Source organism: Trematomus bernacchii, unplaced genomic scaffold, assembly GCF_902827165.1.
Source record: "Trematomus bernacchii unplaced genomic scaffold, fTreBer1.1, whole genome shotgun sequence".
Classification (NCBI taxonomy): Eukaryota; Metazoa; Chordata; class Actinopteri; order Perciformes; family Nototheniidae; genus Trematomus; species Trematomus bernacchii.
The window spans coordinates 9,460-23,733 of NW_022987777.1; the positions used below are offsets into that span (position 1 = coordinate 9,460).

At 40.3% G+C, this 14,274-nt stretch overlaps 1 long non-coding RNA gene and 1 other non-coding gene across 2 annotated transcripts; both read left to right on the plus strand.

Annotated features, from left to right (window-relative positions):
- Positions 1–228: 228 nt before the first annotated feature.
- LOC117497150 lies at positions 229–9,678 on the plus strand. The gene is made up of 4 exons (XR_004557353.1): positions 229–372; positions 2,422–2,540; positions 6,732–6,908; positions 9,263–9,678. It is a non-coding gene; the product is annotated as an uncharacterized LOC117497150 (long non-coding RNA).
- A 3,684-nt stretch (positions 9,679–13,362) lies between these two features.
- Positions 13,363–13,445, plus strand: trnal-cag. The gene has a single exon. It is a non-coding gene; the product is annotated as a tRNA-Leu (tRNA).
- The last annotated feature ends 829 nt before the right edge of the window (positions 13,446–14,274 follow it).

Here is a 14,274-nt window from a genome sequence, read left to right on the forward strand (position 1 = left end):
TTTGTGTTTTAACATTTTAAGTGACTTTCTGACTCACTACCCCCATCTTGTGTTAGAGATATTTTTTTCATCTTTGTGGCTATAGCAGAAAGGGGGGTCCTCACACCCTACCCTTGGGTCATGGTCCTCACAAGTATAGCAAAACGTGTGTGTGTGTGTGTGTGTTGTGTGTGTGTGTGTGTGTGTGTGTGTGTGTGTGTGTGTGTGTGTGTGTGTGTGTGTGTGTGTGTGTGTGTGTGTGTGTTCCTCCAGAGTTCAGTCCTCAGTGACTCTGATGAACTCCTGTACGGTCGCGCTGGCTTCCTGTTCGCTCTGCTGTACGTCAACAGAGAGATGGGAGAGAACACGGTGGAGGAGAGCACCATCACTCAGGTGAGACACACACACACGTAAGATGCAGACGCAGCGGCTTGGCTCTCTGTTTGTTTATATACGTTTTAGCATGTTTACTTTCTAGCAGCAAGGTAGTAGCCTTTAATACAGGGGAGATTCCCAGTCGATCGCGAGATGTGTCTAAAAATAGAACAACAATATTCTGTTTTATCGTTAATGTCCTATAACATAATCTTCCTGTGCCAGAATAATGCACTTGAACGCATCAAAGCTTTGTGATTGGCCGGCGTGATCCCATGTGTCGGGGCGTGGCTGGTTGGCAGTGGGCACTAGTTAGCTGACGTTGTCCGTGTCAACAGGAGTGACAGTCCGCACACACACAAGACCGCAATTATGGCAGAAGCTAGGGCTGTGCGATTATGGCAAAAATCATAATCACGATTATTTTGGTCAATAATTGATATCACGATTATTAAATACGATTATTCATTGACTTTGAAAACATCCATTTATTGAACTTTAAAACAAATACAAATAATAATTTGAACAGTATCTTTTTAACTGTTGATTACCCTGAACGTATAATTCAACTTAAAAACCAATACAAAAAATAAATTAAATGATACATTTATATTTACATTTAAATAAATAATATCAAAATAATAAATACCAATAAACAAGATCAACAAATATTTTGGAGCGCACTTCAACAAGCTACTAAACATATGTAAATATGATAAATACAAATAAATTAGACTAAAATAAATTAGATCCAATATGTTGCAGTGCACGGTCACAACCAAGCAAAGCAAAATAATCGTTTTTTACGATTATGTTGTTTTCGTAATTGTGGCAGGCCAAAATCGTAATTGCGATTAAAATACGATTAATTGCACAGCCCTAGCAGAAGCAAAAAAGCCCAAAATATATCATTTTCACTCCGAGTGGGAGGATGATTATTTTTGTATCTATTCCAATTCAAAGTCCATCTGTCTCATCTGCAATGCGAGCGTGGCTTTCCCGAAGAAGGGTAATTTAGGAGCGGCATTTCAAAACAGTGCACAAACGCTACGAGACGGAATTCCCTCCTAATTCTGCCCTACGCTCCCAAAAGGTGAGGGACCTGAAAGGACAGCTAAATGCACAGCAGTCCATTTTCACCAGGCCCAACAACAAGAGCAAGGCTGCTACCATAGCATCTTATCGTGTCAGTGACGTTCTTGCGAAACACATGAAGTCTTTCAAAGATGGCAAAGTTGTGAAAGAAGCATTCCTGGAGGCTGCCGACGCGCTTTTTGGGGACAGTAAAAATAACAGTAGCATTTCAACAGGTTTTTGATATAATAAAAACTCAAGTTAGATACCGTTATTAATCAGCTGTAAGTTTTAGTTTGTTTGAACTTATTCATTATAATTATTGTACAAAATGGTATAACAATAATGCAAACTTAAATTGATTATAGTCTATTATCAATTCAGGTTAAGAAACTAGTGTTGCTTGCATCCTATTTTAAAGGCATTTCTTTTTATACTCTACTAAAATGCAACAAGAAAAGGGTTTGATTCTATTAATTTTGTCTTTTTTATTGCACTTTGTCAAGCATGCATGTAGCTTCAGATCTGAGTTGTCTTATTAGTAAGCCTAATTTATACTTTTGGAGCAACACTATTTTTATATAATGGCAAAGAAAGGGTTCAGAGTCTTTTTTTCCTGTGTCATATGTGGCAGCACTGTTCAATGTTTCTTGAAAACATTACCCACTGTGGTATGTGACGTGTGAATAAACTCCAACTCTGTATCAACAACACCGTTGTGTAACTTCAGTTAAATACTTGTATGTGTGTAGATTAGAAAGAGGTAAGATAAATGATCAGCAGTATTTTATGAAGTATTAATCGTACAAAGGTCAGTTTTATACAAGTAGAAGTGTGTATTTTCCTGGTAGTACGCTGTCAGTAATGGCTACGCCTCTCTATTTGGACTGGTAGATCTCGGCACACTGGCAACTTTAAAAGTAGCTCTCGGTTCAAAAAAGGTTGGGCACCCCTGCTTTAATACATAACTGAGCTAAATTATTTTTCTTTCAGAACTGATCTCCGTTTGGACACAACTGTCATCCCTCCGTAGATTCTACGCAGCCCGGAGGCAATCTTTTTCACCGTCCCACCAGCGAGGCGGCGGCGGAAGGAGAGGAGACAGAAGCGTGGTAAGTGAGCCGGGCTAAGGTCTAGGCTAAAGGCTAACCCGTACAGACCGGCGCTTCCGATCATCACAGAGATCTGGCTGAACCACAACATCTACACAAACATTCCAGGGGCATTTAAAGCAACATAATCCCCACATCTTGGACAATCTGACCACATCTCACTAATTATGATTCCAGCTTACAAACCACATATCTGCAAAACAAAACCAGCTATCAGGACAGTACAAGTGTGGTCTGAGGAAGCCACCTCATTGCTGCAAGACTGTTTTGAACACACAGACTGGGATTTGTTTGCTGAGGGGTTAGATCTTGGGGAATACAGCAGCTGCGGCGCCAGGATTTAAATTTTGGGTGGGCCAATGTAATTTCGGCTGGGCCTGTTCTAACAGATGTTTCTCGTTAACAAAAATAAAATGTAAAGAAATGCCTGCATATCATTGTAGGCAACTGTGTAATGCATATTTCCTATAGTAAAGACACTTTTTCTAAACCCTTCTCTTTTAAACATTTTCACTTATAAGAAGCTTAAATATTATTTAAATAATTAAAGGTGGGGTAGGTAAGTTTGAGAAACCGGCTCGAGATAATCTTTTATGCCCTTTCCCTGTTAGGTTCTGCAGACAGTCCCAGATTTGTTTATGATTTGTGACATGTTAACCATTATTTATACAGCTTATCTACACATATGCTGACCAGCTGCTGCTGGTAGTGCCCAAAACCAGGCTCAAAACCCGAGGGCACCGAGCCTTCGCAGCAGCTGGCCCTAGGCTCTGGAACACTTTGCCCCTCCATGTGAGGTCGGCCCAGACCGTAGGGGTTTTTAAATCCACTCTAAAAACTCACTTCTTCTCTCTGGCTTTCTAATTAGAGCGGAGCACGACTTCTGACTTTTCCGTGTGTTTTATTCTTATTTTGTTTTTTTTTTAAGTTATATCTGTTGTAATTTATTGTCGTTTATTGTGTTTTGTAGTAATGTGTTTTTTTTATTACATGTACAGCACTTTGGCTCGACCAAAAATCGCTTTTAAATGTGCTTTATAAATAAAACCTGATTTGATTTGATTTGATATAATCATGTATAATCACATAATGTTCATTAACAGCAAAGTTATCCTTGTATCCATTAATTATTGATATGTACATTGAATTACAATTAATCTAATGTTATATACAGTATATAGCTATCTTTCATATATATTCAACAATAGACAGATAAGATAAGATAGAGCTTTATTGTCTCCCTTGGGAGAAATTTGTCTTGGGCATCGAGATAATAAACATAAAACATTCAGGTCAATCACTCATAGATACAGAACAGAGATCACATATCACATGGCAAAGAAACAAACAAGAAACATACAGGTACAGCACTTTCCCCATTGCACATATCCCTATTGCATTCATACATCATCAAATATTGCAGTTTTCCCTATTGTATTTATACATAAATCAAATATTGCACCTTCCCTACTGCATTCATACACAAATCAAATATTGCACTTTCCCTATTGCTTTTATGTATCTATTTTTACATTCATGTATTTATTACCACATGTATTTATTGCTGTATTTATTCCCACATTCATTTATTCATACTTGTGTCATGTTCCGTTCTTGTCTGATAAGGAACAGCAGGGGGTGCTGTTGCAGTGTGAGTGCAGATATACAGTACAGTATATAGCTATCTTTCATATATATATTCAACAATATACAGTATCCTTCCTGCAGCATATATAACACAGTTTATCATACTGAGCAACGATCACTTATCATGCATGTCTGATAAGGAACAGCAGGGGGTGCTGTTGCAGTGTGAGTGAGTGCAGATATACAGTACTGTATATAGCTATCTTTAATAGATATTCTACAATATACAGTATCCTTCCTGCAGCAGCATATAACACAGTTTATCATATCATACTGAGCAACATGTAACATAAAGATATGTATATCACATAATATAGGATAGGACTTTAGGGGTGTATATTAACAAATACACTTTGGTTTTGCAATGTAGAGTACCAGTTTGTTATTGTTGACCCAGTCTGCTATGGCTTTAATCTCTATTTTAAGTAGATTGTTTAACTCACTGCATGTTGATGCTGTACTGTATATTGTGGAATCATCAGCATACATTATTACACTGGACTGGAGGTGATCTCTGTTTGGGATTGTGTTCACCTGGTGCCCTGTGATGGCTCCTCCCCCCTCACCTGTGTCTAATTGCTCCCCCCTCACCTGTGTCTTGTTAGTCTGTGTGTGTATGTAGGTGCTGTGCTTGTAGGGTTAGCGGGGTGTGAGATCTTTGTGGCTGGCTGCAGGCTGTGTGCAGGGAGAAACAGCAGATTGAGGCTGTGTGTCATGTGTTCATGATTTTTAATAAAGGCCCACAGCGGGTTGTATTTGGGATTTGTGCCTCTGGCTCCTTACTTGGTCGGGCCGCTCAACGGTGAGTCTCACACCATTCATGCAGCAGTTGTTGAGAACTTATTGAAATCACTACTAGTATTATTGACTCACTGCTAGCTACCAACAATAAAATGCCACTTGTACAGAAATATATATAATGAAGTGTTTTATTGAACACTTTTATTTATTTATACATTCATGTATTTATTACCACATTTATTTATTGATGTGTTTATTCCCACATTCATTTCTTCATACTTGTGTCATGTTCCGTTCTTGTCTGATAACGAACAGCAGGGGGTGATGTTGCAGTGTGAGTGAGTGGCTGGCTGGCTGCATGTAAAGTGTTTTGCTCAGTGTCCATATCATGTATGTGTCTAATGTTTTTGTATGAACCAAGTCAATATCAAAGCACTTGTAATATATGACCTAATATGACATGCGTGAGTTGTTTAGTTTATCTTATAGCCTATGAATGTTCAAAGTGAACAATGAGACAGAGGTGACGTTGTCCCCGCTGCAACTGTCTTTGCGCTGTCACTGGGACAACATTAACCGTGCTTAGTTAGTGATAGAATTAGTTGCCGTGCAACTAGGTGTTACCTTTTTACTAACGGTATGTCGGCACCGAAACCGTAGTTTCTAATGCACACCGGATGTTTCTGACTTGGCTCGTTGTCAGCCTGTAACCAGCTGCCCAGACATTTCGAGCGGAAAAAAGGATGCAAACGGGTGCCGTGGGAAGAACCTCCGTTTATTGACGTTCTTCAGTTACATTGACACTGTATTGCATACATACAGACTAGACACTATTCCTTTTCTGACTAGTTTCTCTAGACTTTCGTCTCTCTCTTCATACCTCCGCACTTCGCCTTGGCCATCACATTGTACACACACACAGAGTCCAAAACCCACAACCCCTTGCGGCTGCTACTCTTAAAGTGACAGGCCAAGCATGTGACGTAGGAGAGGAGTTATTGATGGTGTTTCAAAGAGTTAGTATTTGTCGAGCTTTTGTTTTGAAGGATATTTCTGAATATCTTGAATAGAAATACAACTAATTGATTAATTGGACATATAAGCGTACTTGTTGTTGCGTAGCCACTTACGGTCTGACAGACTTCCTTCACAATATTTTTAAATACAACTTCCGTTGATTGTTTGGCACAAGCGTTCTTGTGGCGTAATGTGCTGAGTGTGGCACTTTGGAGCGGGTGATCTCGTTTTCAAATCTTCCTTCAAAAATTCGATATTTTAACATTGACTCATTGCACATTGATTTTTTTGATACTTATTTCATCTTCCGTTCATCAAATCAGGTTTTTTATTTATATAGCACATATGTTGGTGCTGTAGCATGGTCAGTAGCTACTGGCATATATGTACTATAGCTTTTCCAGGGGGTCGAGCAGTGTCGTTCAATTAATCGAATTCGTGAACGCAAACAACAACATTTCTGTCTCTCACCTGTCTCTCTCTCACCTGTCTCTCTCTCACCTGTCTCTCTCTCACCTGTCTCTCTCTCACCTGTCTGTCTCTCACCTGTCTGTCTCTCACCTGTCTCTCTCTCACCTGTCTCTCTCTCACCTGTCTCTCTCTCACCTGTCTCTCTCTCACCTGTCTGTCTCTCACCTGTCTGTCTCTCACCTGTCTCTCTCTCACCTGTCTGTCTCTCACCTGTCTGTCTCTCACCTGTCTCTCTCTCACCTGTCTCTCTCTCACCTGTCTGTCTCTCACCTGTCTGTCTCTCACCTGTCTGTCTCTCACCTGTCTCTCTCTCAGGTGTTCCAGGAGGAGAAGTACCTGAAGGAGGCATCAGACTGCTCGGAGGTGATCTGGCAGAGAGGTTTCCTGAGGAAAGGATACGGACTCTGCCACGGCACGGCAGGGAACGGATTCATCTTCCTGTCCCTGTACCGGAGGACGAAGGAGAGGAAGCACCTGTACAGGGCCTGCAAGGTGAGGACATTTAAATAGAGATATATATATATATAAATATATATATGTATGTATATATGGCAATATGAAAGAAAAATACACACTCTAATTTAAATAGTTTTTATTAGTAAATAATGATGTTCAAAATAAAATAGTCCCTCTGTTGCCTTCTGCACGAAACATAGTGCGAGGTGGTTGCTATGCAACAACACTAACAGCTAGCGAACATATTCACAACATACTTTTCACAACAAGTCAGTATCCCTCCACGTCTGAGAAAAGCAACAACCGTTACAGCTGTTACATTGCGTCCGTTAGGAAACTAACTAACTAACAAAGCTTAAGATGGAAACATGTAAGGGATAATGTGCAGCAAGGACGTATTGACCGTTGTTAAGGACGCTCACATCTGCAGAAAGAAGTCCGGTCGATTTAACTGTATACAGTTCGGCTGAAAAGCAAACTGCGACAAGAAAACAGCGGAGAAGTAACGGGGCAGAAACCCTCCTTTTTACACAAAGGTCCAGACATAGACATCAAACGGCAAAACATATTCAGTGTGCAGTTCCTTTGGCATTAGGGCAGGGGTATCTAGATACTTCCCAAAGTCTGACATCATGAATTGTGCTACTTTTAAAGCAAGCAACCATGTTTTCAAATCTGTAATCAAAAAGGTCCGCAAAAACGCTATCGACCAATCAGATTGCTTGATTTGACTTGTCCGTTTTATAAATATATTTACATTTCGTCCGTTACGAAACAAACTTGCAAAGCTTAAGATGGAAACATTTAAGGTTAACTTGGACCTCCGGGGGGGTCTTACTATGGAGGAGTGGATTGAGCAGTGCCTATCTCCAGAAAGCACCTAAACGACGACATGCAGAGCTACGTGAAGAGCAGGTAGACCAACTGGAAAAGTACCACCATTCAAAAGCTTTCTGATGCGGGTCTTGAAACAAAGCAGAGAAATGATGACCGTTAGTGGCCACAGGTGAGAAAGCTCTCTCCAGAGCTACTGGAAGCCCAATCTCGGGGACCGGAGAAAGTGGAGCAATATTCTCTCCACGCCAAGCAACAGCCTAGAACAACCTCAACCTATACAAGTAACCACGTAAGCCATGCTACTGATGCTGGACAAGTTTTCAGTGGCTGCACAATAAACAACATACACATGAATGTAAATAAATAGCTAAATAATGGATCAACGCTCTCTGTCTAATTTGTTCGCTAGCTGTTGTTAGTGTTGTTGCATAGCAACCACCTCACACTATGTTTCGTGCAGAAGGCAACGGAGGGACTATTTTATTTTGAACATCATTATTTACTAATAAAAACTATTTAAATTAGAGTGTATTTTTATTTCATAATGCCACACTTGGTAACCGTTTCATAAAAGCAATAGCTCACGACAGGCCGTGATATATATTATGTCACAGCTAAGGGGGTTGTCGACCCTCCGCTTCGCGTCGGGCCGAACCACGCCCCTTAGCTGTGATATAAGGAGCATATACCACGGCCTGTCGTGAGCTATTGCTTAATTATCCCTTACATGTTTCCATCTTGAGCTTTGTTAGTTAGTTAGTTTCGTAACGGACGTAATGTAACAGCTGTAACGGTTGTAGCTTTTCTCAGACGCTGAGGGATACTGACTTGTTGTGAAAAGTTGCTGCAGTCTCAGGGCGGTTGTCAGTCAGGAAGCAGCTCTGTTTCCAGAATAAAAGCAGCAGGAGACTCCCTTCAGATTTATTATCCTGCATCTTCCAGAATGTTTTTATTGATGACGGACATTTTTCTGTGACCAGTGTTTCTGATGTTTTGCAGAACTAAGTCTCAGTCCTGCAGCGCTGTGAACCAAAGTTGGTGTAGGAAGAGAAAATCTTATCAGAAAATCACAATTCAGGTTTTTCCTAACATGCAGCTGCATTAGCAAACAATCCATCATGCTGGCCTTCTCAGTCCTGCAGCGCTGTGAACGGTGTTATTCGGGAGTGGAGATGCAGAACACTTATTCCACTTTAAAGTCTAGCAGAGAAATCCATCAGGGTTCAGGGTCCAAGAGGGTTTTCTGTAGAAGGAGTTGTAGATGTGTGTGACATGTCAATCACAATGACAGTGAGGGGGGGCGGCCTTTAAATGCTTTCACTTACTTCGCCAAATCAGAATCCTTCATTCGTCCTGCAGCGGAAACTATATAGCGATTAAAGACAAGTGCATTTGATATAAAGAGACAGCAGGCATGCATCAGGACAACCAGTGCACATACGGCCTGTAGCAGGATTTCAAAGCAGAAAGTGGGCATGTGAAAGTAATGAAGGGTAAGAACATGTTATTCTGTAATCAGACTAAATGAGGTCCTTAATGTGTGTTTTCCTCAGTTTGCAGAGTGGTGTCTGGACTACGGGACTCACGGCTGCCGGATCCCAGACAGACCCTACTCTCTGTTCGAGGGTAAAACTCTTTCAAACACCTCCGTTAAAATGTGATAATATCATCTGTCGATCCATGCAGCAGCAGCAGCTCTGTGGTGAGAGCAGTCAGTCCGTCAGAAACACCAGCAGAGGATACATGAGATCAAAACACTGATATTTGATGATTTATTGACCTTATTTTACTGAAATATGGGAAGAAAATGTGTCTCATAATGCAAACTGAATTCAATTAGGATTTAGGATTTAAAATCAATAACCGTGAGGTAATTGCACACTAAATGTTAATAATATCCTACTTTTAAATGTTGTTCGCTGTAGTTAAAGGTCCCATGTCATGGCCATTTCCACTGATCATAATTCCATTGTTGAGGTCTACTAGAATAGATTTATATTGTGCATTTCTCCAAACTCACATTGGTTTCTCATACAGCATTTCTCCAAACTCACATTGGTTTCTCATACAGCATCTCTCCAAACTCACATTGGTTTCTCATACAGCATCTCTGTAAACTACGTGTATTCACTGAATTTCACTCTCTGCCTTTAACGGCTCGTTGTAGCTCCAATAGCTCCAGCCCCCCCCCCCCTCCCTGTGAGCACAGTGTGCTCTGATTGGTCGGGACGTTGTGAATCGCGCTGAGCTCCGTGGAGGTGTTGTTTCCTTGTTAGCATACATAGCGAAACACAGCCAAACTCATCCTGAGCACACACAAAGTCACAGCCGAAGTAAAAACAATAAGTGTGGCTTGATATTGAGTAAGAAAAAGGTTGATAAACGCTGTGAGAATGGGTCTGCAGAGAGAATCTCGCCGCGATCCCAACTGTCTGTTATCAGCCTGCAGCCAGGGAGGAGAAATCAGCTGAGCTGCTCCCTGCACACAGATGTGTGTGTGAGGAAGTCCGTGGATTGGTCAATTTGGACCAATCAGCGGGGGCTTAACGTAACGGCTCCACGGATTGGTCCATTTCGTTCCGGGTACGGCTTGACATCATGCCGTACCCGGAACGAAATGGAAGAATCAAATGCACAATGACGTATCTCCAGTGGCGACTGGTCATTAGGGGCAGGTGGGGCACAGCCCCACCTAGTGTCAGCAGAAAGTATTACAAATAATGATTACAAAAATGCAAAAAAAAAAATAAAAAAATATATAAAATATATTTTAAGATCATGTTTAATCATCTGATTCGTCTGTACATTGCTGTTTTAGTCTGTGTTCTTCTAATTAGTGTGTCTACAGTCACAGTGTGTGCCTATTGAGCTGTTTAGAGCCATGTGGGACAAAACCTGATTATGCCCCTTCCTCTCGCTGTGAAGTCAACGGTGACTGTAAAAACTTCACTGCGCATGCTCAGAGTATTTTGTAATGAAATGTGTGTGGCAAAAAAATAATGACCAGAGGGGCATGGAGCTACCATCCCCACCATACGTCATCTCAAATCATTCAGAGCTGATTGGCTGTAAGTACGTGTGCCGCGAAAAGTGTGCTGTGTGAAGAGGAGACGAGAGAGCTGCAGTGGCGCGTCCTAAAACCAGGAAGTAAGCACAAAAAAGCAATGAGATTTCTCCAGAGGATTTTAGAAAATAGCTCGAAATAAGATCTGTGGGAAACGTACCTGTTAGATAAATGCACGTTTTGATTAGCCGGATAACATCCACATGTCTACCCTACTTATATAATTTTTTTATCATAAATCTATGGATTAGATTTATGATAGACTTTTGAAACTACAAGAACATAAGGAGGACTTTTACAAAAAAGTAATAGAAATGTTTGTCCAGAAGGATAGGCAAATGGACTTCATCTTCAAGTCAAGGTAAGACCGCCATTTTATTGAAAATGGGATCTTACTAAGAGAGAACAATTCAATATTTAAATGATAAAATGACATTTTTTGGGTATCCTTTTGTTGAACTGTCTGTTTAAAATTAATCGAAGCATCAGACAAAAAAAGCTTTTGAAAATAATATTATATTTTGGTTTAGGTCAAAATATAATATTTGTAAACCTGAAGAGTCAGTGCCAGTGCCTCACCAGCCATGAACCTCACTGCACGTCACTGCAGAAGCTTATATATAGACATCTAAGTTTTTTGTGCCCCACCACTTTTGTACATATAAAAACGCCACTGCGTATCTCCAACGAGGTGTTTTGGGGAGGTCTTTTCTGTGTTAGAGTTTTACTCGCTACACGGTGTACTTTGAGGGTTTTTGACTCTGCACACCGTTTACATGCATACAAACCTTCATAACACACAAGGGGACGGGTAATAACCGGAAAAGCATGACATGGGAGCTTTAAGCCCTTCAGTGTCTTATCTAAATGCAGTATATTTAGAGATGCAGACATTTATACCTTTTATTATAATAATAAATCAGGTAATAAGTCGGGTAATAAATCAGGTAATAAGTCGGGTAATAAGTCAGGGGTAATAAATCAGGTAATAAGTCAGGTAATAAGTCAAGGGTAATAAATCAGGTAATAAGTCAGGGGTAATAAATCAGGTAATAAGTCGGGTAATAAATCAGGTAATAAGTCGGGTAATAAATCAGGTAATAAGTCGGGTAATAAGTCAGGGGTAATAAATCAGGGTAATAAGTCAGGGGTAATAAATCAGGTAATAAGTCAGGGGTAATAAGTCAGGTAATAAGTCAGGTAATAAGTCAGGGGTAATAAATCAGGTAATAAGTCAGGTAATAAGTCGGGTAATAAATCAGGTAATAAGTCGGGTAATAAATCAGGTAATAAGTCAGGGGTAATAAATCAGGTAATAAGTCGGGTAATAAGTCAGGGGTAATAAATCGGGTAATAAGTCAGGGGTAATAAATCAGGTAATAAGTCAGGTAATAAGTCAGGGGTAATAAATCAGGTAATAAGTCAGGGGTAATAAATCAGGTAATAAGTCGGGGGTAATAAATCAGGTAATAAGTCAGGGGTAATAAATCAGGTAATAAGTCAGGGGTAATAAATCAGGTAATAAGTCAGGGGTAATAAATCAGGTAATAAGTCAGGTAATAAGTCGGGGGTAATAAATCAGGTAATAAGTCGGGGGTAATAAATCAGGTAATAAGTCAGGGGTAATAAATCAGGTAATAAGTCGGGTAATAAGTCAGGTAATAAGTCAGGGGTAATAAGTCCGGTAATAAGTCCTTAGTCTGGTGGCAGCTTCAGTTTCAGATCGTAGAGAACTCTTTGGCCCAATCCCAAACCACTCCCTCGACCCTACCCCTCCGTGGCGGAGTGAACTCCGTCTGTAGCCACACTCGCAGCTCAACGAGGCTCCCTCCTGTCAGATGGAGGGAGTAAATACAGCGGCAAGCTTTGGGACAAACTCCCCTCTCTCCGGCAGAAACAGGAAATGCCGTAACTGTATGTAACAACGGTTTCAAATCAGCATCTCTTAGACAAAAAATGTAAATTAATAACTCAAATAAAACTCCAAACATCTTTCATTGTGTTACTTTTCTGTAAAGCTCTTTTAGTTTTAAACCTGATATTTATAAGCTTCTTAGTTTTTGCAACAGTCTGTAAATATACACAACTTTATAATAAAATGCACACATTTACCTTTTTCTAGACTAAACACAGGTATTTTTTTATTTATTTATTTTTTATTTAACCTTTATTTAACCAGATAAAAAACATTGAGATAAAATCTCATTTTCAATGCTGACCTGGCCAAGAAGGCAGCAACGTTACACATAACACATAACAATTAACTCCTTAGGGTATCTGGAACCTTTATGACTTATTCAAGTAGGCCAAAGAGAGAGCATATCTGTGCTACAATAAGGGACTGCTGGGATTTGAACCCAGGATCTCCTGTTTACTAGACAGGCACTTTAACCAACTAAGCTACATCAACCTCTTAAATAGTTCTTCTTTTGAATCAAAGTAGGGGATATTCCAGTTTGCTTTACCTGTGGAAGGAGGTAAAACAACCCGGGGAAGTGCGAGGGGCTGTTCATTAATGGGTCAGTTAATTAATGAACATTTCTGAGTTTTATTTTTCAGGCAAAATGTACTGTAGAATTGTCTTTTTCAGTCAGGATGGCCGAGCGGTCTAAGGCGCTGCGTTCAGGTCGCAGTCTCCTCTGGAGGCGTGGGTTCGAATCCCACTTCTGACAAATGGTGTTTTTCACTGTAACATTCAGTGAGACATGATCTTGGGAAAACATCCGGTGTGCATTAGAAACTACGGTTTCGGTGCCGACATACCGTTAGTAAAAAGGTAACACCTAGTTGCACGGCAACTAATTCTATCACTAACTAAGCACGGTTAATGTTGTCCCAGTGACAGCGCAAAGACAGTTGCAGCGGGGACAACGTCACCTCTGTCTCATTGTTCACTTTGAACATTCATAGGCTATAAGATAAACTAAACAACTCACGCATGTCATATTAGGTCATATATTACAAGTGCTTTGATATTGACTTGGTTCATACAAAAACATTAGACACATACATGATATGGACACTGAGCAAAACACTTTACATGCAGCCAGCCAGCCACTCACTCACACTGCAACATCACCCCCTGCTGTTCGTTATCAGACAAGAACGGAACATGACACAAGTATGAAGAAATGAATGTGGGAATAAACACATCAATAAATAAATGTGGTAATAAATACATGAATGTATAAATAAATAAAAGTGTTCAATAAAACACTTCATTATATATATTTCTGTACAAGTGGCATTTTATTGTTGGTAGCTAGCAGTGAGTCAATAATACTAGTAGTGATTTCAATAAGTTCTCAACAACTGCTGCATGAATGGTGTGAGACTCACCGTTGAGCGGCCCGACCAAGTAAGGAGCCAGAGGCACAAATCCCAAATACAACCCGCTGTGGGCCTTTATTAAAAATCATGAACACATGACACACAGCCTCAATCTGCTGTTTCTCCCTGCACACAGCCAGCCACAAAGATCTCACACCCCGCTAACCCTAC